This window comes from Sciurus carolinensis, chromosome 10 (genome assembly GCF_902686445.1).
Source record: "Sciurus carolinensis chromosome 10, mSciCar1.2, whole genome shotgun sequence".
In the NCBI taxonomy this organism is placed as follows: domain Eukaryota; kingdom Metazoa; phylum Chordata; class Mammalia; order Rodentia; family Sciuridae; genus Sciurus; species Sciurus carolinensis.
The window spans coordinates 68211762-68237622 of NC_062222.1; the positions used below are offsets into that span (position 1 = coordinate 68211762).

At 37.6% G+C, this 25861-nt stretch overlaps 1 protein-coding gene across 1 annotated transcript in view; it reads left to right on the forward strand.

Moving 5' to 3' along the window:
* LOC124994225 (broad substrate specificity ATP-binding cassette transporter ABCG2-like) overlaps positions 1–25861 on the forward strand; it is a 228086-nt gene that overhangs the window by 33752 nt on the left and 168473 nt on the right. The gene's annotated exons all lie outside the window — the stretch shown is intronic.

Below are 25861 nucleotides of genomic sequence, written 5' to 3' on the forward strand. Positions count from 1 at the left end.
TTCAACAGTGATTTGGGGCACATATCAGCAGTAGAATTGTTGGATCATGTGGCAGGTTTGTTAATTTTTTTAAAGTCCTGCCAATAACTGTTCTATGGCATTTTGCGTTCTTACCAGCTGCACACACAATTCCAATTTCTTCACATTCTCACAAAAACTTACTATTTTTTTCTTTTTTAAAATAACAGATCCTCAGTATCTGTGAAGAAATATTTGTTTTAAGTACTTTGCAAATTTTAAAATTGCAGTGTTTGGTTTTGGGATGTTTTGGTTTTGATGATGATTAGAGTGCTTTATATGTATGGATTTTCATCCCTTTCAGATATATGACTTACACATATTTTATGTGATTCTGTGGGCTTCTTTTCACTAATTCATGATGTATTTTATGCAGAGATTTTTTAATTTTGAAATCATCCAGTTAGCCTGTTTTCTTGGGTGGTTTGAGAACCAGCTTCTCAATTTTGGTGTTTGTGTCACTTGGGAGTGTAGGATAGATGGACGGAAATCAGTTGTTCCTCACTGTCATATGGAAAGCACTTACATCACTGTTATGATCCTTTCTAATGTCAGTCATAATGGGTCCTTAAAACTCTCATTCCATGATGCCATTTTAAACAGCTGCATCATGTTCTGAACATAAATCCTAAACATCCCAGACCTCAGGGTTCTCATCATTATTCATATACGGTAAAGCACTACTTTACTACGGTAAAGTGAGGCACTGGGCTCCATGCTAGACAGCAATGGGCAATGTTATCTCACAAGGGTCAGAGGAGTGAGTAGTCTCATCCCCATTGTACTGTTAAGAACAGTTGAGGAATTTTTATGTTGAATCTATTTTTTTTCATCTGAAAAATATTTGTTAATGAAAGTTTGGTATTTGTTGGGGGTACTTAATGACTGAGTTACATCCCTAGCCCACACCCCTTTTGTAATCTTCTTATTCTGATACAGAGTCTCAATAAGTTACTTAGGACTTTGCTAAGTTGCTTGCTGACCTCAAACTTGTAATCCTCCTTACAAAACATCCAGAATTGGTGAGACTACAGGCATGGGCCACCACATTTGTTGAGGAAGTTTTGAGGCAAAGAAAAATATTAATTTTATTGATTTGCTAGCATATGACAAAATAGCTACAGTAACATTTTGAGAGCTCTTGCCTTTTGTACAAGGGGGAAGAGAGGTCTAATGAAGGGAAAATCTGGGAGCGACTCAGTTTGTGCCTCTTTTTTTTTTTTTTAATTTATTTTTTATTGTAAACAAATGGGATACATGTTGTTTCGGTTTGTACATGGAGTAACAGCATACCATTTGCATAATCATACATTTACATAGGGTAATGGTGTTTGATTCATTCTGTTATTTTTTCATTCCCCCCACCCCTCCCTCTTTTCCCTCTATACAGTCCCTCCTTTCTCCATTCTTGCCCCCCTCCCACCTCCCATTATGTGTCATCATCTGCTTATCAGCGAGATCATTCATGCTTTGGTTTTTTGAGATTGGCTTATCTCACTTAGCATGATATTCTCCAATTTCATCCATTTGCCTGAAAATGCCATAATTTTATTATTCTTTATAGCAGAGTAATATTCCATTGTATATATATACCACAGTTTCTATATCCATTCATCAGTTGAGGGACATCTAGGTTCTTTCCACAATCTGGCTATTGTGAATTGAGCAGCTATGAACATTGATGTGGCTGTATCTCTGTAGTATGCTGATTTTAAGTCCTTTGGGTATAGGCCAAGGAGTGGGATAGCTGGGTCAAATGGTGGTTCCATTCAAAGTTTTCTAAGGAATTTCCACACTGCTTTCCAGAATGACTGAACTAATTTGTAGCCCCACCAACAATGTATGAGTGTACCTTTTTCCCCACATCCTCGCCAACACCTATTGTTGCTTGTATTCTTGATAATCACCATTATAATTGGGGTGAGATGGAATCTTAGGGTAGTTTTGATTTGCATTTCTCTTATTACTAAAGATGGTGAACATTTTTTCATATGTTTGTTGATTGCTTGTAGATCTTCTTCTGTGAAGTGTCTCTTCATATCCTTAGCCCATTTGTTGATTGGGTTAGTTGTATTTTTGGTGTAGAGTTTTTTGAGTTCTTTATAAATTCTGGACATTAGTGCTCTATCTGAAGTATGAGTGGAAAAGATTTTCTCCTACTCTGTAGGCTCTCTCTTTGCATTGCTGATGGTTTCCATTGCTGAGAGAAAGCTATTTTGTTTGAATCTATCCCAGTTATTGATTCTTGCTTTTATTTCTTGTGCTATGGGAATCCTATTAAGGAAGTCAGATCGTAAGCCAACAAGTTGAAGATTTGGACCTACTTTTTCTTCTATAAGATGCAGGGTCTCTGGTCTGATTTCATGGTCCTTGATCCATTATGAGTTGATTTTTGTGCAGGGTGAGAGATAGGGGTTTAGTTTCATTTTGTTGCATATGGATTTCCAGTTTTCCCAGCACCATTTGTTGAAAGAGGCTATCTTTTCTCCATTGCATATTTTTGACCCCTTTATCTGGTATGAGAAAATTATATTTATGTGGTTTTGTGTCTGTGTCCTCTATTCTGTACCATTGATCTACCTGTCTATTTTGGTACCAATACCATGCCATTTTCGTTACTATTGCTTTGTAGTAGAGTTGAAGATTTGGTATTGAGATACCCCCTGTTTCATTCTCCCTGCTAAGGATTGCTTTAGTTATTCTGGGTTTCTTATTCTTCCAGATGAATTTCATGATTGCTTGCTCCATTTCTGTAAGGTACACCATTGGGATTTTAATTGGAATTGCATTGAATCTGTATAGCACTTTTGGTAGTATGGCCGTTTTGACAATATTAATTCTGCCTATCTAAGAACATGGGAGATCTTTCCATCTTCTAAGGTCTTCCTCAATTTCTTTCTTCAATGTTTTGTAGTTTTCATTGTAGAGATCTTTTATCTCTTTCGTTAGATTGATATCCAAGTATTTTCTTTTTTTTTTGAGGCTATTGCAAATGGAGTTGTTTTCCTCATTTCCCTTTCAGATGTCTCATCGCTTGCATATAAAAATCCTTTAGATTTATGCGTGTTGATTTTATAGCCTGCTATTTTGTTGAATTCATTGATGAGGTCTAGAAGTTTTCTGGAGGAGTTTTTTGGATCCTCTAATTATAGAATCATGTCATCGGCAAATAGTGACAGCTTAAGTTCCTCTTTTCCTATTCGTATCCCTTTAATTTCTTTAGTCTGCCTAATTGGTCTGACTAGTATTTCAAGGACAATGTTGAATAGAAGTGGTGAAAGAGGACATCCCTGTCTTATTCCCATTTTTAAAGGGAATGGTTTCAGTTTTTCTCCAGTAAGAATGATGTTGGCCATGGGCTTAGCATAAGTAACCTTTACAATGTTCAGGTATGTTCCTACTCCCTATTTTTTCTAGTGTTTTGAGCATGAAGGGGTGTTGTATTTTGTCGAACACTTATTCTGCATCAATTGAAATAACCATATGATTCTGATCCTTAAGTCTATTGACAGGATGGATTATGTTTATTGATTTACTGATGTTAAACCCTCCTTGCATTCCAGAGATGAACCCCACTTGATCGTGGTGCACGATTTTCTTAATATGTTTTTGCATACAGTTTGCCAATATTTTGTTAAGGATCTTTGCATCTATATTCATCAAGGATATTAGTCTAAATTTTCTTTCCTTGTTGTGTCTTTGCCTGGTTTGGGTATGAGGGTGATATCAGCTTCATAGAATGAGTTTGGTAGGGTACCCTTCTTTTCTATTTCCTGGAATAGTTTGAGAAGTATTGGTATGAGTTCTTCTTTGAAGGTCCTGTAGAACTCAGCTGAGAATTCGTCTGGTCCTGGGCTTTTCTTGGATGGTAGGTTTTTAATGGATTCTTCCATTTCATTACTTGATATTGATCTGTTTAAATTGTGTAGGTCTTCCTGGTTCAGTTTGGGAGAAGCATCTGTCTCTAGAAATTTCTCAATGTCTTCGGTGGTTTCTATTTTGTTGGAATACAGATTTTCAAAGTATCTTCTCATTATGTCATGTATTTCAGTGGTGTCTGTCGTGATATTTCCTTTATCATCATGAATTTTAGTAATTTGAGTTTTCTCTCTCCTACTCTTTATAGTGTGGCTAAGGGTTTGTCTATTTTGTTTACTTTTTCAAAGAACCAACTTTTTGTTTTGTCAATTTGTGGAATTGTTTCTTTTGTTTCAATTTCATTGATTTCAGCTCTGATTTTAATTATTTCCTGTCTTCTACTATGTTTGCTGTTATTCTGTTCTTCTTTTTCTAGGGTTTTGAGCGGTAATGTTAGGTCATTTAGTTGTTGACTTTTCATTCTTTTCTGGAATGCGCTCCATACAATGAATTTTCCTCTTAGTACCGCTTTCATAGTGTCCCAGAGATTTTGATATGTTGTATCATCGTTCTCATTAACCTCTAAGAATTTTTTTATCTCTCCCTGATGTTTTCTGTTATCCATGTTTCATTCAATACCATATTATTTAGTCTTCAGGTGTTGGGGTAATTTCTGTTTTTTATTTTGTCATTGATTTCTACTCTCAGTTCATTATGATCTGATAGAACAAAAGGCATTTTTTTGCATTTCCTAAGGGCTGCTTTGTGGCATAACATATGGTCTATTTTCGAGAAGGTTCCATGTGCTGCTGAGAAGAAAGTGAATCCGCTTGTTGATGGATGGAATATTCTATATATGTCTATTAAGTCTAGGTTACTGATTGTGTTATTGAGTTCTATGGTTTCTTTGGTTGGTTTTTGTTTGGAAGATCTATCTAGAGGTGACAGTGGCACATTAAAAACACCCAGAATTATTGTGTTGTGGTCTATTTGATTCCTGAAATTGAGAAGGATTTGTTTGATGTACAGGGATGCACCATTGTTTGGGGCATAAATATTTACTATCATTATGTCTTCCTGATTTATGGTTCCATTAAGCAGTATGAAATGTCCTTCTTTATCCCTTCTGACTAACTTTGGCTTGAAGTCCACTTTATGTGATATAAGGATGGAAACCCCTGCTTTTTTACTGAGTCCATGCGCGTGGTAGGTTTTTTCCCATCCTTTCACCTTTAGTCTGTGGATATCTTTTTCTATGAGATGAGTCACTTGCAGGCAAGAGACTTTCTTTTTAATCCATTCTGCCAGTCTATGTCTTTTGATTGATGAGTTTAGGCCATTAACATTCAGGGTTATTATTGAGATATGATTTGTATTCCCAGTCATTCAGGCTTATTTTTGGTTTTTAAGTTGGCTTGGTTTCTCCTTTGAGTGGTTTTTCTCTAAGGTAGTTCCTCCATTTTCTGACCTACATTGTTGTTTTCATTTCCTCCTCATGGAGTATTTTGTTGAGAACACTTTGTTGTGCAGGCTTTCTATTTGTAAATTCTTTTAACTTTTGTTTATCGTGGAAGGATATTATTTCATCTTCAAATCTGAAGGTTAGTTTTGTTGGGTATAGGATTCTTGGTTGGCAAGTATGTTCATTCAGAGCTTGAAATATGTTGTTCCAGGCCCTTCTAGCTTTTAGAATCTGGGTTGAGAAGTCTGCTGCTATCCATATTGGTTTCCCCCAATATGTAATCAGTGCTTTTCTCTCACAGTCTTCAAATTCCTATCTTTATTTTGAATGTTAGGCATTTTCATTATAATGTGCCTTGGTGTGGATCTGTTGTGATTTTGTGCATTTGGCATTCTGTAAGCCTCTTGTATTTGATTTTCCATTTCATTCTTCAGGTTTGGGAAATTTTCTGATATTATTTCATTGAATAGGTTGTTCATTCCTTTGGTTTGTATCTCTGTGCCTTCCTCAATCCCAATAATTCTTAAATTTGGTCTTTTCATGATGTCCCATAGTTCTTGGAGATTCTGTTCATGATTTATTACCATCTTCTCTATTTGGGCAACTGTATTTTCAAGATTACATATTTTGTCTTCATTGTCTGAGGTTCTGTCTTCCAAGTGGTCTAGTCTTTGGGTGATGCTTCCATTGAGTTTTTTATTTGGTTTATTGTTTCCGTCATTTCAAGGATTTCTGTTTGTTTGTTTTTTTGAGAATCTCTATCTCTTTGTTGAAATGATCTTTTGCTTCCTGCAGTTGCTCCTTCAGCTTATTGGTATTATCATTCATTGCCTGCATTTGTTCTCTTATCTCATCCTTTGCTTCACAAATCATCTTAATCATGTATAATCTGAAGTCTTTTTCTGACATTTCTTCTACCATACTGTCATTGGATTCTATTAATATAGAATCTAGATTTGTTTGGATCATTTTCTTCCCTTGTTTTTCCATGTTGTTTGTTTATCTTCCCCTCTAGCAGTGCAGATCTGGGGTATTGCAGATTTCCCCCTATAGGCTTATAGTGGCCCTATAGGTTTCCAAAACCCTTTTTTTAAGGGGAGATCAATATTAGCAGTGCCCAATTCAGACACTATGCAATCCTAGACCAAATAGCCCCTATGAGGACAATAACAATATTGTCATAATAAACAGAATGAGTTCAAATATTATATTCAGTAAAACAAACAGATTTGCAATAAAGTCTGGAGTTTCTAATGGAGGACAAAGAGGATGCAGAGGGATGTAGAATGTAGCTGTTAATTGGATAAGAAAAAGTATATAGAAGTTCTAGATAATAGAAAGGGTAAGAGTGTAATCAAAAGAAATTGGATGTTAGCATGCAAAAAAGGGAGAAAAAGACTCTGAGGGAACAGGTAAACAAAAGGAAAAGAGAGCAAGAAAAGTAAAGAAATAAAAACTTAAAATTTTTCAATAAGGAGAAAAAAACAAAATCTACAGTATAATAGTCATATAGTAATGAAACCTCCCAGTTTTCAGTAGCCTGATGCATGAGAGGTACCTGACAATGAGCTTCAATCCTCCAGCAGGCTTCTCAGGATGGGATTTGCCCCACCTAAAGATTATCCAAATGGTCGCTCTGGCTCCCAAATGTGTTGGCAAATGGGGAGTTGCAGCTTAGGGTGTGGATGTGGTCAGCTGGAGGTCCTGGAGGCGGGGAGTGGTTGGTCAGGCAGGGGTCCTGCAGGTCAGATGTGTTTGGTGTGGTTGTGGGATCCTCGAGGCCGGGTGCAATCAGTCGGTCTGGGGTCCCGGTGATAGGGCGCAGTCAGTTGGTCTGGGGGTCCTGGCGGCAGGGAGCAGTCAGTCGATGTGAGGGCCCCAGAGGCAGGGAGTGATCAGTTGGGCTGAGGGATCCTGGAGACGGGGCTCAGTCAGTCTGTCCAGGGGTCCTATGGGGCCTGGCTGTTGTCTCAAAATGGCGACAGCCACGTGTAATCAAATGTGCAGGTGCTGTAACAATGAACTTCCAGACAACAGCATGCAGCTGGCGATGGATAGGCGAGAGGCAGGTAAATGGCGGATGATAGGTGCCTGACAGTGAGCAATCTGCACTCAAAAAAGGTGTCGATATGCTGGCAGACTGCAGGTGATCACAGCAGACAAATGGGGTAAACAGCAGGGGATCTATGAGCAAAAACTGCCTCACCAAGAAACAGGTATCCTCTGCTTGAAACTGGAGTTACAGAGCATCAAGGAATGCAGCCTCCCTCTAGTCCGCCATCTTGGATCTCAGTGTGTACCTCTTAAAACAAATATGAGCAATGTCCACATGGTGCTTGAGGGTAGCTTTTCATCAGGCCTGTTGGCACCAATTCCCAGGTCGGCCCTTCTTAATGACACTGATTTCCTTATTCTTCATGTTGATAAGTGGAAGCATATGATAACCCAGCCTCAGTCAGGAAGAATGGTAATCTTAATTCCCCACAGATAGGGAAGGGGAGAAAGAAAAAGTAAGGAAAAGAAAAAAAAACATCATGTCAGTTTTTAAATAAGCCTCCTGTGTTTGAGCAACAAGATGCATACTGAAAACCTGAAGTGAACCCTGGATACAGGCCAATTGTTCTTGAATGGAAGAATAACCATAAAAGTCAATTCTTTACTCAGGTAAAGGAATTTTCCCTTTTATTGAATTAGATAGTGTTTTCCTATAAAAAAGACAATCACTACAGATTTTTCCAGAGTTAAGTCACTTTTTTACCTTCTAAAGGCAGAGATCTCTGTATTTTTTGTGCAACTCTGTTAGTACTTGTTCCCTGGGTAGACACCACTTCTTAACCAAGCTCAGCATGATCACAGGGTCTCAAGGTGATGAACCATGCATACTGTGTAGTGGGAGGTGCTTGGAAAAAATGTTGATATATCTGTCATCAACTGCAATTTTAAAGAAGTGAAAAGCTATTACAGGTGTTTCTAGAAAAATCCAGAGAAATACAGGAATATAGTCATTTCTTCAGGTGTTTTCTGGAGAAATTGGATACTACCCTTACTTGAACTTGCATTTTTCACCGTCATATGCTACATTTCTAGAAGATTTTGGACTATGTGAAAGTGGCCTCTTGTGTATGATTTATCTGACTCTCCTTTTCGTGATCAGGTGATTAGTGATTGATTGTCTTGGTTAGAAAATAATGTCTCAGTTTCATCTCTGGAACCAAGTGGTTAGAGCTTTCTTTGGGCATGAATATCAGTCCTTCATTTGAAATTGCTGGGAAGACCGCGGTTTAGTACTTTTCTTTGGAATCAAGAGCTGTCTTAACACGTTCTCTAACCTGTGTAATTGAGTACCTACATTTGAATCCTGTGTACAGTGTGAGCTCCTTTGACTTTATAGCTTAATTGGATTGTATGGACAGTTAAAGAAATTAGGAAATAGATGTTTTTAAAACAATATTTGGATCTAGTAATCCTACTGCAGGATATTTACAGAAAATATATGAAGTCATTTGGATGACGTGGTATATGCACTATGTACAACAATAATTGAGGAATCAATTTAAGTGTCTATCAGCCGATGGATGGATAAGGGAAATGCATGTATGAACAAGGGAATGCTGTTCAGCCACAGGAAAAGAAATCATGCCCATTGTGACAACATGGATGGAATTGGAGAAGTTTCTGCTAAGTCAAATAATCCAGACAGAGAAAGACAGAAGACACATGTTTTCACTTATATGTACATTCTGACCTTATTAGACTTTAAAAACAGAGTAGAATGGTCATTGCCAGAAGCTAAAGTATGGGGTAAATGAGGTAATGAAGGTCAAAGGTCTAAATCTGATTATGATAGGAATAGATTTTTCTTTTCTTTGAGATACATTGAACAGGATGGTGAATGCAGCAAATAATACTATACGATTCAGAATTGCTGAACATAAATTTCATATGTACTCACCATAAAGATGATGAAAATTTGAAGTATATCAACTTTTAAAAAAATGTTTTGTTTGTTATAATTTGTTGTATGTGACAGTAGAATGCATTTATACATTTAAATGAGATCATACATAAATGGAATGTAATCTCTCATTTTTCTGATTATACATATTGTAGGATGACATCAGTCATGCAGTCATTTATGTAAATGAGGTAGTAATGAACCTTGGAGGTAATGAATATCTAGATAACAGAGTCATTTTATTATTCTTTTGCATTATAATACTCTAGAGGCACTTTTTCACTGATCTGAGTCCCCAGCCCATTTTATTCTTTATTTTGAGACAGAGTCTCACTAAGTTGTTTAGGGTTTCCCTAAGTTGTCGAAGCTGGCCTTGTACTTGTGATCCTCCTGCTTTAGCCTCCTGAGTCTATATAACTAAAAGTTACATAACTGGTTGTCTCTTGGGCCTGGCTATTTTCCACTCCTTTATATTACTGTATGAACTTTTATATTTCAAACATTCTGAGAGAACAAAGGTGTGTGCTACCACTCGCATATTGCATTTTATTTTTGAAGCATAACATTACTTTGTGTCCCACAAATGTTTGAGTATAATTTTTCAATTCATAAATAAAAATAAATCAGATCTACATTTAGATATGGCACATGATTGCCACCTTGAAAATCATTGGATGCATTATTGTTCATCATAAAAACCTGTCTGTGATAAAGTAAATCCTCTTATGTATTAGAAGGAATTTTACTGTCTCCTTTTTCAGAATTATGAATATTACTGTATGGTTAAGTGTGAAATAACAAACTTAATTGAATTTTTCTCTGTCCCGTGGTTTCGAAATTGACATTTAGCTTGATATTGCATTTACAAATACTAAAAGTTATATATCTGGTTGTCTCTTGGGCCTGGCTATCTTCCATTCCTTTTCATTATTGTATGAACTCTTATATTTTAAACATCCTGCACCCTTAGTTCCTCATTCCTGAGGTGTAAGAAAATATCTTTGTAGAGAAGCCAGGTGGTGCCCTAATTTTCTGTCAGTTAGAAACTACTGAGGACTAGTATGGCCTTATGTGGCTGATTTGAGGTGACAATAGAATTTTTATTTCAGTAGAAAACACACATTCACACGATTCACCTGAATTCAGTGAAGTTCACTCACTGGTTCTATGAAGGATAGCAGTTATTATAACAAGGATATGGCTGGGAAATGTGTGGATGATGTCTAGGTTTCAAATAACCTTGTCCTGAGGAATGAGGAAAAAATTGTCTATGAACTCTTTTCTTTAGGTAGCTGGAATTATTCACAAGCATTTACATTTTTAAAAATGCTCTCCTGTTTTTAGGTCATTTGAATGATAAACACATCCTGTTTTTATGTTTATACTAATATCCTCCATTTCAGTGTAGTCATCTGGTTAGGCAGGGAAGCCCATCCCTATTTCATGGATGTTGGCAAGCTCCCAGGAAATCCTTATTTATTTTGAAGTATAAACTAACTGAACACTTTTCTTCCTAATCCTCAATTATTTACTGGAGATATATATTAATAGTGTTCATACAAGTTATCAGATTAATTTTATTATGACTGAGCATCAGTTTCATTTCATTGTCATCACTCTGGAAACCCAGCAGGAAGGAAGGTGGCTGTCCCACGTCAAGGGTGGTGTCGAGGCTTTCTGGTGGTCGTGAGTGGGTGTGTCCGGTGTCTAGCATTTTCCTTCCACATGCCTTACTCTCTGCTTACTTCACTTTAAAACCAAACTAGATAATTGAATACCTTAACCCTTTATAGCTTATTTACCCTAATATTTCTCTTCATACATGAAGAATGATTCTCGGGCATTTTTTGTAAGTTAAATTGAAGGTGAGAGTGTTAGCTCAGGCTGTCATAGCAAAGCACCATAGACTTGGTGACTTACATGACAAAGCTTTGTTTTGTTTCAATTCTAGAGTCTGGAAGTCTAGGGTGAGAGCTCCCTTTGAGCAGGTCAGTCTCGTGTGAGGGCCCCTCGGTGCTTTTAGGTGGCACCTTCACCCTGCATCTCTCAAGACACAGAGTGTCTGGTGTTTCTTCCTCTTACAAAGGCACCAGTACTATCAAGGGGCTCCACTCTTATGATAATCTAAATCTTATTACCTCTCTAAGGACCTCCTCCCTGTACTATTGCATTTTTTTTCTTTAACGTGAATTTTAGAGAATACAAGTCATTGCTCACCAATCCACAGAGAAATTTCAACATGCACCATAGTGTGGAGTAACCGAGCAACCACTAAGTGCACACCGAAGAGACCTGATGGGGTCATGCTTTCCTGCCTGTTTCAACCTGAAGAGTTCTACTCCTTATTTTTATATATCTTTGATGTTACATTATTTTTGAAAGGAGTTTTGTGGGAATAAACCAATCTAAGAGTGCTCATTGATTGAGGTGCTCTTGTTTCATTCTTTTGACAGAGTATTGGTGTTCTTCTTCCTGATGGCCTACCACTGTCGCAGGAGTTCATCACTGGCAGCTTATGTCGTTGAGCGCCAGAAGAAGCGGTTTATGTGAGTTGGTCTCTGTTCAGGGAAGGGGCATTGCTGGGTAGTGAGCAAACTGGTCCCATTCAGTATTGGGCCAAGGATTTGAGAATGGGGATTACTGGAAGATTTCTTTCCTTTTTGTTTTCTTTTCCATTCCTTATTCTTTAAATTGACATATTTAAATTGTATATATTTATCACATACAACACAAAATTTTGAAGGTTATTTAAGGTTTACCAATATTAATTGAAAGAAGCAATCTTGAGTGGAGTTGAAAATCAAGAACTTGTGAGGCCTGCTACCAAGGAGAAAACAGTAAGGTTTGGGTGTGGTCAGCAAATCCCAATTCTGCAGAGAAAGTAAGGAAAAGGGGGATGAGAAATATGTTTTGTTCTTAGAAAGCAATAGGTCATAATGACCCTCTCAAGGAAACTTTCAGAGGCTTCTATAGATAAAAATATTGACTTAAGCAGTACCTGCAGATTGGATATGAAACCGATAAAGTATGTGGCCACGCATAGCTGTGAGTGGATCCAAAGGTGGAGAGAGCCAGAGGACTATGGTTTGGATGTGTGGTACTCCCAAAAGTTCACGTGTGAGACAAGGTGAGAAGGTTCAGAGAAGAAATGATTGTGTTATGAGAGCCTTAATCCAATCTGTGAATTAATTACCTGATGGGACTGAGTGATAACTGAAGACAGGTGGAGTGTGCTGGAGGAGGTGGTCATTGGGTGCATGGCTTTGGGGTACATATTTGTATCTGGCAAGTGGAGACAACTCTCTGTCACTGCTTCTTGATCATCATGTGAGCTGCTTTCTTCTGCCACACTCTTCTGCTGTGAGACAGGATGAATGGAGCCAGCTGCTGCATATGGATGGAGACTTCTAGAACCGTGAGCCCCTAAATAAGCTTTTCCACATCTACAGTTGCTCGGGTCAGGTCTTCAGTCACAGCAGTGAAAAAGCTGACTAGAAGCAGACTTATAGGAAAGAGCAGGATGGTTTTGTTCTTTGTGGTTTTCAAAGATGGAGGAGATTTGTCCTTGCCAACGTGCCCAAGACAGGAATCACCAGAGAGGGAAGAAATGAAGATACTGGTGGAAGAGGTTGGAATTTGGACAGAGAGGTTCTAGAAAGAGAAAAGATTAAGAATTGGTATTTGAAAAAGGTGTCTGGCTGGAGGCATGATCATTGAAGAAAAATCACTTTCTGGTTTTTACATGAACTAATAGAATTACAAAGAGATTTGGGGATCTTTAGCTACATTGGAAGCTTGGAGTATAATAACCTCACCTTCATATTCAGAAGTGAGGAGAAGAAAAGCCTCTGTTACCCTTGAGATTATCCCTTTCTTTGTTTTTCAGGCAGAGCCAGACTCAGAGAAGCAGAGTCTCTGAGGAGAGTGAGGAGAGTGAGGAGATGCAGACTCCCTGAGGGGTTGGTTGTGATTGTGTTGATTGTCAAAGTTTTTGGCAGCAGGAGGGGCGCTGTCAGGAAGGAGGGTCCCAGCAAATGTCTCATGGGGCTGATGCCCCAGGGAGGCTGCACCTGAGATGGTGAAGGGCCTGGGGGACCAGTGTGGAGCCTATGGGCAGCTGCAGAGTTAGACCTTGTGGCAACAGGAGTCTGCACAACAGCATCTCCTCTGGGCTGTGCCTGTTTAAACTAACCTGGCATGTGTGACATATATCTTTATTCTATAGATGTGAGTGTATGAGTGGATATTATGGAGTGTCACCTTATTTCTTTGGAAATCTTTTGCCTGAAATACTACTTAGGATTTTCGTGACAAGTTCTACATTTATTTGTACAGTATACTTCGTGTCTGGTAAGTAACAGACAAAGAGGTTGTGTCTTTAGTCTTGGATATGTGGAGAAGTTAACTTCTCTTCACAAACATGTTTTGGGTTCCCAAACCTGTAAAATAGGCTATGAGGGAGAAAACACACATATTGTGTACTCTTTAAAATAGATGTTTAATGTGGACACTATTTACACCTTTCCTAATTGAACTTCAAAAACTACTTATAAAATTATAATTTACTTATTGCCACTTATAAAACTATACTGATGCTCTGTGTCTTACACAGACATGACCAAATTTATAAAACTTTTTGAAACTGTGCTAGAGGAGCCAGGATATATGTTGCCTATTTCTACTTGATTTTCTCTGTATCTTGGCAGTGATATCTGTAATATCTGTAGAGACAGATAGAGTATAAAAATCATTGTACACATATATTCTCTCCCTGTTCACTCTCAGGATGAGAGGAATATGGTGACTTTGGGGTTTGCTGGTTTAATAAAATTACTCATCTGATGAAGTAGACAATATCATTTGTGCATTTTGGTCTGGTTTCACCCCAGGCTCACTGAATTATCACTTCCATGTAATTCACTGGTACCCCCCACAAACACACATTCACACACACCAGAAGTGTCTTTGACAAAGCAGTATACAATTCGAACCACAGATAGAGCTTAAACCTTCCAGTTTACTAGTATGTATGTCATAAGAATTAGGCATGGAATCTAGAGCCCGAGGCTCCTGATCAGTATTCTTGCACCTGTTCCCAAATCTTCAGATCCTATGACACAGAGAATCATTAGCTGATGATAATTATAAAGTAGTTTAAGAAACTTAACCACCCTATTCTCAGTCCCAGAACCATGAGGCAATCTGTCTGTGAGGACTTAATTATGAAGATACCATTCTCAGTTATGTGGAAGAAAACAATGAAACTGGTGACACAGGGTGTTGGGATAGTGGGTGACTCTTTGGTTCTGTTATTGTTTTCTCCATACTACACTGATATGTGTACCATAAATATTCCTAAATACACAGGGAATTATGCAACTGAACCGATCCCTTCTTTTCTTTAAGGATCAAAATCAGCAGTGGAGACTTTCTTCATCATGATCTTTACCCTCATGATGGTGGCTTTTTCATCCATTTCCATGACCCTGGCCATAGTAACAGGTCATAGTAACGTCTCTCTACCACTATATGTCATAAACACCTATTTTACATTTATGATGGTGAGTTAGTATTGTGCTTCTCTGGGACACATTTTTCTCCTTCTTTCTCCTGCACCTTCCTGTCATATAAAACCTGCTTTGAGGATTCTGGGCATGATACTCTGATGAGTTCCAGAGGACATATAGACTGAAATACAGTTTATGTTAGAGAATATACCACTTTCCTCCTTGCTATTTTCAAGTCATTTTGCTAGTTTGTAATATAGTTACTTAAAATAGTTACAATGTTTTTACTAATAAACTTTTAAAAGGGACTTCATAACTGAGTGGGGTGGCATACACCTGTAATCTCAGTGGCTCAGAAGACTGAGGTGGGAGGATCACAAATTCAAAGACAGACTCAGCAACAGTGAGGCGCTAAGCAACTTTGGGAGACCCTGCCTCTAAATAAAATACAAAACAGGGCTGGGGATATGGCTTAGTGTTTGAGTGTCCCTGAGTTCAATTCCTGATAACCCCCTTCCCAGCAAAACAAGACACTTGTTGGTGACATAAAACCTTGATAAATTGGAATGTCAAAAACCAGAAAACTTGGCAGATTCCCTCACAAGAAACATAGCCTGTGTGCCTACCTTTCATGCTGGTGTTAAAGAACTGCCAGCTGTTTAACCAGCAGAGGTGGTTTGGTACAATTCATTATTCCCCACGGTGAAAGTGAAGCTCCATGAGACGTGTAACAGGGGTCGCCCTTGGATGCCTCTTATAACAGGGTTTAGCTAGGATGCCTCTTGCATTTTGAAAATGCAAAAATTATAAGGTCCTTAGCATTAGGTCACCTATTTTCTGGGTTTCCTAAGAACTACTTATATTAGTATATATCTGATTCATAATTTTAAAAAACTGCATCCTAAATCTTATTCTTTCATGTTCCTAAAATTTGCACTCACACAGATAAATCAAAAGATAAACAGAGTCTATTACCACAATTCTCCCCCATCAGCCACATCAGCTATACAGACATGCTCAGCCTACAGTAGGAAGAGATGTCTTTCAATGACTTTTATGGAACACATACTCTTCATTAAAAATTGTTAATTAGTGGGTTATAGTTATCCATAATACTGGGGTTCATTTTGGCATAACCATAGAAGCGTGGTTTGGCACATACGCTTTTGCCAAACTTTAGTTCTTCTGTTTCTGAATTTGGCAAGTACCAATGAATATCATTGAGAAAGTGACAAGTCTTGTGTATATTTCTTCTACTGTAAATGAAATGTATTTCAATAAGTAAAGATGTTTTGTTTGATTTATTTGATAATTTGGTTGACTTTTTAAAAAGTTTCCTTGTAGAATTTTGAAAGTCAGTCATACAATTGCATTTCACTCAGAGATACTGTGTCGTACACCAGGAACTTGTGAGGTCAAGTCTGATATGTGCAGGCACACCAGCAGCTGTCATTGTTGTGCATACACCAGCTCACCTTCACACCACTTAGGTCAGGTGTTAGGTGGGCCACTTAGCTGTCTCTTCTTCATCTCCAAGATTCCTTCCCGAATCAGCATTGCGACACTGCTTTTTCGTAGCTTTAAATGCAGGGATTGATCATGTTTTCTGCTGCACTGCAATAAACTATGCTGTTTATTAGTTCCAGGCTGTGAGTAACCTGAAGCCTGCAATTCTGAAGCCCAAATTATTATTAACTTCATAGATACAAAAGGCAAACCTTGTAAATAACACCACTTATTATTGTATGGAAGTATAGGGGGGTTTGTGAAGCTCAGGAATGTTCCTAGATTTTCTGGATTATTAGGAACAACACTTGGTAGGGATATAATTAGAATAGTGAGTAGAGTCAGTCTCTCAAATATAAACATCCTGCATTGTAAGATGCATTCAATCACAAACAGAAAACATATAAAACAAGAATTGTGTTTTTGCTGAATATTTATAATTTTTGTTTATTATTCAGTTTTCCCTAAACTATAGAGTTTATATGGTTATATGTATATGGTGTAAAGTACATACATAGCATTTCTAGGCTCTTAAGTACTATGAGAAATGTGAAGGTGATTTAAAATATAAAGGATACATATATTTAAAGTATAAATGATTTACTTGGGATTACATGGTATACTATGCTATTTTAAAATAAAGGGTCTAGATTTGGGTGTCTGTATGCATGGGTCCTGGAGCTGACCTTTCTCAGATACCAAGAAACAGTGTACTTCTTAATCTTCCGTTGTGTACAGTTGCAGAGGAATTTGAGGACAGAGGAAGTTGAGGACAAAGTAGTGACCATTAACTTTCTTCCAAATGAGTGGAATATATATCATATATTTTAGTATATTTCCTTAAGTTAAAACCATAAACAGCCTTAGTCATGAAGAGGTTTACACATGCAAAGGAATGTTGAGAATAAGTGCAAATTTTAAGAGTTGTTCTGAGCAGGAATGTTTAGAAGGTTGTAGAGTTCTTGGAAAACATCTTCCCTACAATTCCTCCAGAAAATTCTGGCATGTTCTAATTCATAACCTTTTCTCTGTGTAGATTATTTGGTGTCTGCCATTGTATTCTGGAACCATGATACCTCAGTTAACATGGCTTCAGTACTTCAGCATTCCTTATTATGGCTTTACGGTAAGCTGTCCTTATCTGCCCTGTGAGTGGGTCTCCAAGATGGAACAATGAAAATAAAACCTACCCATTTCACTTCCTCTGGAATGACCTGTGACCATCTCCTACCCAGGAATTCCTTTCAGGAGCAATGGATGAAGATTTCTTAATAGCCTTCATTAGCACAAGGTCAGGGAGTCATCTGGCTTTCTCCATCTCTCATTCTGTTTTTTGTGGGTGAGGAAGAATGAGGGAGAATAAATCACATGATGAAGCAGAAACACTGATTGATAAAAACATTGTCTCCATTTAATAAGGAAATGAGAAGATTGGAGACTAGAATGCATAGATCATGTTGAAAGGGAAATTATAAGAGAAACAAAAACTATATAACACTCATCCCTGTTGGCTCTAGCAAGCTAATCAACTCCAAAGAAAAGTGTGTCATAATACAGTGGAACCAAGATTCTACCACCTATAAGTATAAGTGGTTTTAATGTGAAGAACAAGAAATGTCATGACAATAAATCATCAGGATTCAATGACCAACAATGTACCATTTTAATTACAAAATTGTAGGGTTACACAGGGAGAGAAGAAGGAAGGGACTATGGGGTCATCTAGCAAGAGGTCTTCCTTCTTGGCCAATCAGAAACAACATCCCAACCCTGGACCTCTTGATTTATAACTTTGGTCACTATGTTGTGACAGACTGTGAATATGAAATTTGGTTTGTCTTTAAATATCATGCTGAGTTAAATAAGCCAATCTCCTGGAAACCAAAGGCCAAATGCTCTCTCTAATGTGTGAATGTTAACCCACAACAAGGGAGAGTGGGGAGGGGAATAATAGAAGTTCATTGGATTAAACAAAGGTAAATTAAGAGAAGAGAGGGGAGAGGCAAATAGAAAGGAAAGTAGAATTATTTGTACATAACTTTCCTAACCTTGTATTTGAATACACAACCTGGGTACCTCTGCATCCTGTACAACCAAAAGAACAGGATCCTAATTAGAATGGGTTATACTCCATGTATGTATAATCTGCCAAAATACATTCTACTGTCATTTATAACTAAAAAGTAGAAATGAAAAATACAAGTAAACATTAATCTAGAGAATGTAATTATAATAATACTTTGGAAAGTTTTGAAATTTAAAACCAAGATGTCTTGCTCTTTGTGTCATATAGGCTTTGCATCATAATGAATTTTGGGGACTAAACTTCTGTCCATCACTCAATACAACACAGGGCAACCATCCCAGCTATGAAATGTAAGTGTGTGTCTGATGTCCTAAGGGTTTTTTTTTATTACTATCATGAGATACAGAAGTTCCCTTGGATTAAAGCTGACATGAGAATTTCCAAGTTCAACCAACATCCTGAATCTGCATTTTCTCCCTCATAATGTGAGCTATTGAGCAATAATGGAGGCAAACATGTTGAACTTGTATTCTGCTGTAGTCAAAATTGTATTAATTTTGGAGAAATGTTTGGGCCCTTTCAAAAGATCATTTTGACATTTCAGTTTACATTTTAGTTTTGAGTGTTTTTGAGTTGTTTTCCGAACATTTGAGGCTAAAATGGGTTGCTTTGACAGTTTAGCAAAGGCTTATGATTTCTCAATGTATGGATTCTGTGCTACATGTCAGCCTAGCTCATGTTAGTAATAACTAACAGGGCAGCACTAACACAGAGAGAGTGAGCATTGTCCCCCATCCTGGCCCTTCCTTTTGCTCATGTAAATGGAAGACATATGAAATCCAAGGCCACTAAGTTATATGTGTTTGTCTGTGTATGCCTGTGTGTGTGTGTGTACTGACTGGGAATACTCCCTCACATTGGCTATGTTCTTCAATGAAAGAAACACATATCTCAGGAAGTTGAAAAAGAAATACATTCTTCCATCATGTCCTTTAAAACAGAAATATAGGTTTTAATAAAATTAGATTTTTTTACAATTTAATATCTTTTCTATTATTGCTGCTAATCATTTGATATTGATACAAAATTAATGAGAGAAAAGAGAATGTTGGAATCCTAAATCCCTTTTGGAGGTTCAAATAACATAGAAATAATTCTCAGTAATGAGAAAAGTTCCTACTTTGAATTAATGAAAGGAAAAACATGTAGGAAGAGAGGTTTTCTATACCGGGGCCCCTCTCCTTGGTTGGATCTGGGTGTGACATCTTTGTAACACAGTCACGAGCTGGTTGTCTGCTGGGCAGGATTCAGTGGTTGGAAATGTGGGACCAAATAAGGAGATACCACCACAGGCTTCAGACTCACATAAGGCTCATCTTCAGAAGAGGAAGGAGGAACCTCCTATTAGCAGAGAGAGGCCATGGCTATTAAAAGAAGTGCTAAAGGCCATGATGTACAAAAGTAGCATCAGGCCATGTCTGTAGCTGTACCACATGCTTTAGTATTAGGTGCTTTTCCACCTGTGGCAGAAATGTTCCATCCTTCTCTGCTCCAGCTGGTTCTTAAGGGTTGAGTATGATTTCTGGACTTGCAGGTGACATCTTGTAGCTGAGTATCTGAATTCTCATCAGAGTGTTGGACTGACAGCTGATAGTCTTGACACTGGCTGGAAGCCCTTGCTCTCCTTTGGTCCTGGTTTTAGAATTCTTAGCCAGTGATTCTAGGATGACTGTTTTGAGTGTGAGCAGGTCATCCCCATCATGAGTAAGTGGAAGGTGACTTGGTAAGCGTTTCTGCCCTTTAGCAAGAGCAATATTCTAGACTTGGAAACAAATGAATTTGGTTTACAGTCATACTAGAATTTGGTTCATAGTATGACTGTAAACTTAGGCAAGTTCATTAAGCATATTTCCCCTCCTCTTTAAATTAATATGATATCTCTACCCCTTTGAATCATTTTAGGGATTTAGTAAGATATCATATGCAAGTTGCTTACCATAAGTCAAGTAACATGTACGCATTCAATGACTGGGAGCTATTGTATATGAAGGGATAATTGAAGATTTTGTTATTTTATAGGTTTCTTTAAGGAACAGCAAATATATTGACCAAAATTTCACAGGATGCTAGAATGAAGTTATATTCTTTGTGTTTAATTTCAGGTGTTCTGGTGAAGAATTCTTGTTAATGCAGGACATCGAACTGTCACGTTGGGGTTTGTGGAAGAATCACGTGACGTTGGCTATTCTGAGCATTATCTTTCTCATAATTACCTACTTAAGAATATTATGTCTTAAAAGAAATTTTTAAATTTCAATTTCATTTACTATGAATTTCTTTCACATTAAAAAAGAAACTTGATTAATTTTAAGTACCTAATGATTTTTTTTTATTATTTTCTGCTCAGTTTCCTAACACTGTTGATCAGGAACAATTATTTCAAATATCATGCTAAGTGAAATAGGTCAAGCCCAAAAAACCAAAATCCAGACGTTTTCTCTGATAAGTGGATGATGATATATAATGAGAGGGGATGGAGGCGAGAAGAGAAGAATGGAGGAACTTTGGATGGTGTAGAGGAAAATGGAATGGGAGGGGTGGGGGATGGAAAGATAGTAGAATGAAACAGACAGAATTGCCCTATGTATATTTATGATTACATGAATGGTGTAACTACATTGTGTACAACCATAGAAATGAAAAGTTGTACTCTATTTGTGTACAATGATCCAAATGTAGTCTGTAAAAATAAAAAACGAATAATTAAAAAAAGAAAAAAATTCACAAAACAACAACAAACTGAATTATACATCAAAGAACCAAAGCCAAAATCTAATGATATTTCATACACATTTTTCTCATCATTGATCTGAAAAAGGAGAATATATCTCCAGAAACTTCTGACATGTTTCTAGTATCTCTGGTATAAGGTTCCTCTTGTACAAAATGAGTAGGCATGTTAGTAGCCCTACAATTTTAATAGTCTGTGAATCTACAATCTGCCACTAAATAAGTAACACATATGTCAATGTTGTATAAGTAGTATAAAAACTAAATTACTTTTGAAAAACAGTGCTAATGCTATAGCAAAAATAATCCATGATAATAAAAAATCATGTCTTGGATAAGATAATTGAGTTGGGTGGAACATAGATATTCTCTAGTGGAATTGTAAGAGCTCGGGAGTCTTGGTTGGGGGCTTTGGGCCACAAGTGGAGTTGAGGGCCAGAGTTTCAGCATGTGGCTCTTATGCCATTTCTGGGATTTTCTGGCTCTGAAAATTTACTTCCTCTCCTTGGATGCCTCAGTGATATATTATCTGGTGGCATCAGATTCTCCTGAGATCTCTGCTAAGACTCAGATGTCTGGTTCTGCTTGTCCGCCACAGGAGCACCTGCAGAGACACCTCCGTGAAGAACTTGTCAGGGCAGAATTTGGCCATTCCTAGTGTTTTCCAGCTCTGAAATGCTATGCTTGTGGTTTGATAACTTGGACATCTGTGCCAACACAAGACCCCTCCAACGTCGTACAGCTAATTTATTTCTGTGTTCTCCCTTCATTCTTTACCTGTAGTAGACAACTATTTACTGGTAATATGAATGTGTTTCAAAACTTCTCTCTTATTGAAAGGCAGTGTAACAAAAAGTACAGTTCATGAGTTACCATTAAATGAGGAACGAGGGCAACCACCGATCCAGGTCAAGAAGAGGAACATGAGCAGCACCGGAGAGTCCCACAGGCACTTTCCTGACTACTGCTTCCTCCTCCGTCCCTGGATTTCTTTAGAAAAGATCCATGAATATTCCTCTGTGTTGCTGCCATCAGAACATCGCTTCAGCTCAGGTTTGTGTTTTTTGGTGCACAGGTACATCCTTAAGTCCCTCTTCCACTTTAAAAACCTTTAAATAATCAAATAATTTATATTTACAGAAAACCTGCAAAGATAGTGTGGAAATCTCCCATACTCCCTTTGCCTAGATTCCCTTAATGTTGACATTTTAATTCCAGGTTCCACCAAAGGTCAGAAATTTAACATTGGGACATCACTGTCGATCAACCTGCATGATTGTTTACATTCCACCCTTTTTGACTAATATTTATATTGTCCTGGGATCCAATTTAGGGGATCACATTGTGTCTAGCTCCCCTTTGTAGAAGGAAATACAGGAATGCAAGGATCTCGGGATCGCCAGATGCAGACCCCTGTGACTGTCAGTTGTCTTGGAACAGCATTCAGCCACCACTGGGTGCCCTGCCGTGTTGCTGCAATTTCAGTCTAGGGACATGGCTTAAGATTTTTATCTTTGAACTTTATGACATTTGATGAATGAATCTTATAATATCTGTTTTACTATGTTATTATGTAAACATCAAGGTCAATTAATTTTCCTATTTTTGGTAGAATCTTTCTGTATCTGTGCTTACAGTTCCCTACATATATATTTCATTACAAAGAGAGAAAAACATATTCATATTTACACACAACATATACCTATCATGTTAAAAACAGGCCAAATTATCAATATTTTCTTTTAAAATTATAAATCATTGAAAATACCACATTTTATTTATTCTTTGCATTATAATTGCCTTTTCATTGTGACCACAAACACGGAATAAATTTAAAATCTAATCAACTTCTAAATTGAGGAACATTTAAAGAAGTGTGATATTGTTGTTCATAAGTTGAAAAATAAAATGTTACTTTATAGAAATTTCATTAAGAACATGTATATATATTTATGTAATTTATTTTCATTTCCTTGGAGGGAAACTAATTTATTATGCAGGAATAAATGAAATGTCACTTGATATTTTTTCACTCGTTACTCCTCTTGGCGTGCCAAGCAAAACTGCAAGAAGAAAGCAACTATGAACGGTTCCGTAATAACGTGGGGAGGGAGGGGAAAAGGGAAGAAACAGTGTGTAATTTGGAGAGATGTTAAAGAGGAAATACACATACCACTTGCTCTGTCTTTGAAGCCATCATCATGCACCTTAGCTTTTAATTTTCTTAAAATCTATTGCATTTATACAAATTTGAAAGTAGTAATACTGATTTTTCAGATGTCTTTTGCTGATTCCAGTGCATGTTCAATGAACTCTAGAAGAGAATATCAAGGGGCAGGGAGGGAGGCAGCCAAAGGATCCTACAACAGCAAGGGCTGGTCTCAAGGTTGATCAACTGAGGGTCCTTCTGTTGCTGATGTTAAGATTTCAGTATGGTCCTGTTCTTTCAAGTGTCTGGACTAGCCAGTAACTTGGTGGCAAAATGATAATATATAATAGGTGAATGATTATTCCTGATGTCTTTGGGAACCACTGCACTGGAATATAGGTCCTAATAGAGTTACGTTTTTGTGCTGGCTGTGGCTGTTCTTGCCCTTTGAAAGCAAAGTTCTTAAAGACCATTATGACCTGCAAATCCTAAAATATTTACTATCTGACCCTTTATGGAAGCTTGCACAAAGCTACATTAAGCTTACACGATTGTTCCCCAAAATTGGAATACTCAGGTCCATAGACCAAGCAATATCAGTCCCTCTCAATATCATTTGCATGAACTCATTTGCAGAGTTTTGCTTTAGGTCTCTGCACATTTAGGCCCTAACGTATTAGAGGTCCTGAATCCTGAAGAGTAGGTGTACAGGGCCATATGGAAATAAAGGAAGAGTTCCTTGAAATCTGACAGTGACTGCCACTTAGTCACTTTGGGATTTCTACAGTAGTGTAACAGCAGCAAAGAAAGGAGTTATAATATTGTTCATTCCTGAAACCTGAAGGCTAGGATTACTGCCATAAAATAGGTAGAGAATTCAGAGAAGTAACTCAATGTTTCTCTGCAATAAAATATCAGAGGCCTCAGGAGTGAGAGTGTGAATATCTATACCAGGCAAGCAGCTTAAAGTGCAGTTGAAGTAATGGTCAAGAATGAGGAGGTTCTAGAAAGGATTGTGGAACTGAGAAGTAAAATATTGTAATCATGAGCAGTAGCAGCAATGGGGACCAGAGAGTTCCACTGAACCTCTGAACCTCCTGTATTGTGTTTTCTAGAAATATTAACTGGCCTCTCCCTGAGCTGTCCAGAGTGGACTTAAGGTGGGCATAAGTGGATCTGCATGGTGAGAGAGGTGGGCTGAAACGGGTGCTGTTGGTGCTGTCACATCTCCTCTGTGCACCTTCACTTTTGGTTTCAGTTGCAGTGCGCAGTTCCAGGTGAGCTGAGTTCATTCCAACAGCATCCCTCCCCTAGCCTGCACCACACCTCTCTCCATGTTTCTGCTCTTAGTCCTGTTTCTCATTTGCAAGAAGTCCAGTTTGTGTGCAAGTGTGGTGTGGAATTTCAATTTTGCCACTCCATGAGAACTGGGCCCATCAGTGACACCATGAAACTAATAAGGAAAAATGACTTATTTAATATAGAATATTGGTAAAACTGGCTCATTATGTGGACAAAATATCCATGGACCTTATCCAAAGTTAATTTTGAGATGGGTTAAATGTGAAAGGTAAAACCATAGATTTAATAAGAATTTTGTGACCATATGAAGGTCTCTTAAACCTCCTCCAAAGCAAATAATGCCAAAATCTTAATGGACTTCACTTTGTAAAAACAAGTAAACACTGACCAAATGATCAAATGGAAGAGAAAAGGGATCCTTGCTTAAGCCCAAAAGGAAATGTTCATAAATCAACAAAAGAAACTTGACCCATTTGAGCAATAAGCAATGAACAAAAACAGACTGGTTTCTCTTTTATCAAAACATAAAACTTTAAAGGTTTGAATAGACAACTTATGAAAAGGGAAGCTCAGGTGTATAAAAACAGATTAAACTTCATTAGGAATCAAAGAGTTTCAAAACAAATGAGGTCTCACTTTAAACCCATTCCATTAGGAAGCTCACTGTCCACTGATGGTAAGGGGACAGGTAAAACTAGTGTCCTCATTCCTGTACTGGAATTGTGAACTGGAAAGTCATTCTGGACGCCACCTGTAATTTCTATGTAAACATATTTATATACATGGTTCTCAGCACTCCAACTCCTATTCTATACCCACAGAGACACTAAGGCAAAGGAGAAAAGGGAAATATGTGTGTGCAAAGATTTTAAATGGAGGCATGAGAGACAACATTCACTACAGGACTGGATAAGTGAAATATGGTGGCTGGATGCTAGGAAATACCATAAATCATCAGAATCACTTGCTCAAGCTGTGCAATATAAAATTATACTGTGCCGGGCAAGAAAATATCCTAGTATCATGGCATAAACCCATGTGTTCCAACACATAAAAATGATTAATTTTTCTATATATCCCAAATTAGCAAAATGCTTAGATTGTTGTCCAATCTTTGACATACGAATTTTTCTTAGCCTTATCCATAATGCATTTCCCCCACTTTTGTTTCACTTTTCACTTTGGTTTTCTTTCATGTATTTGTTTTATTATACTATATATTCTTGTGTTATATATCCCTTTTGAAATAAACAGCAGTGAAATGTATGTTGAGAGAGAAACAGAAAGC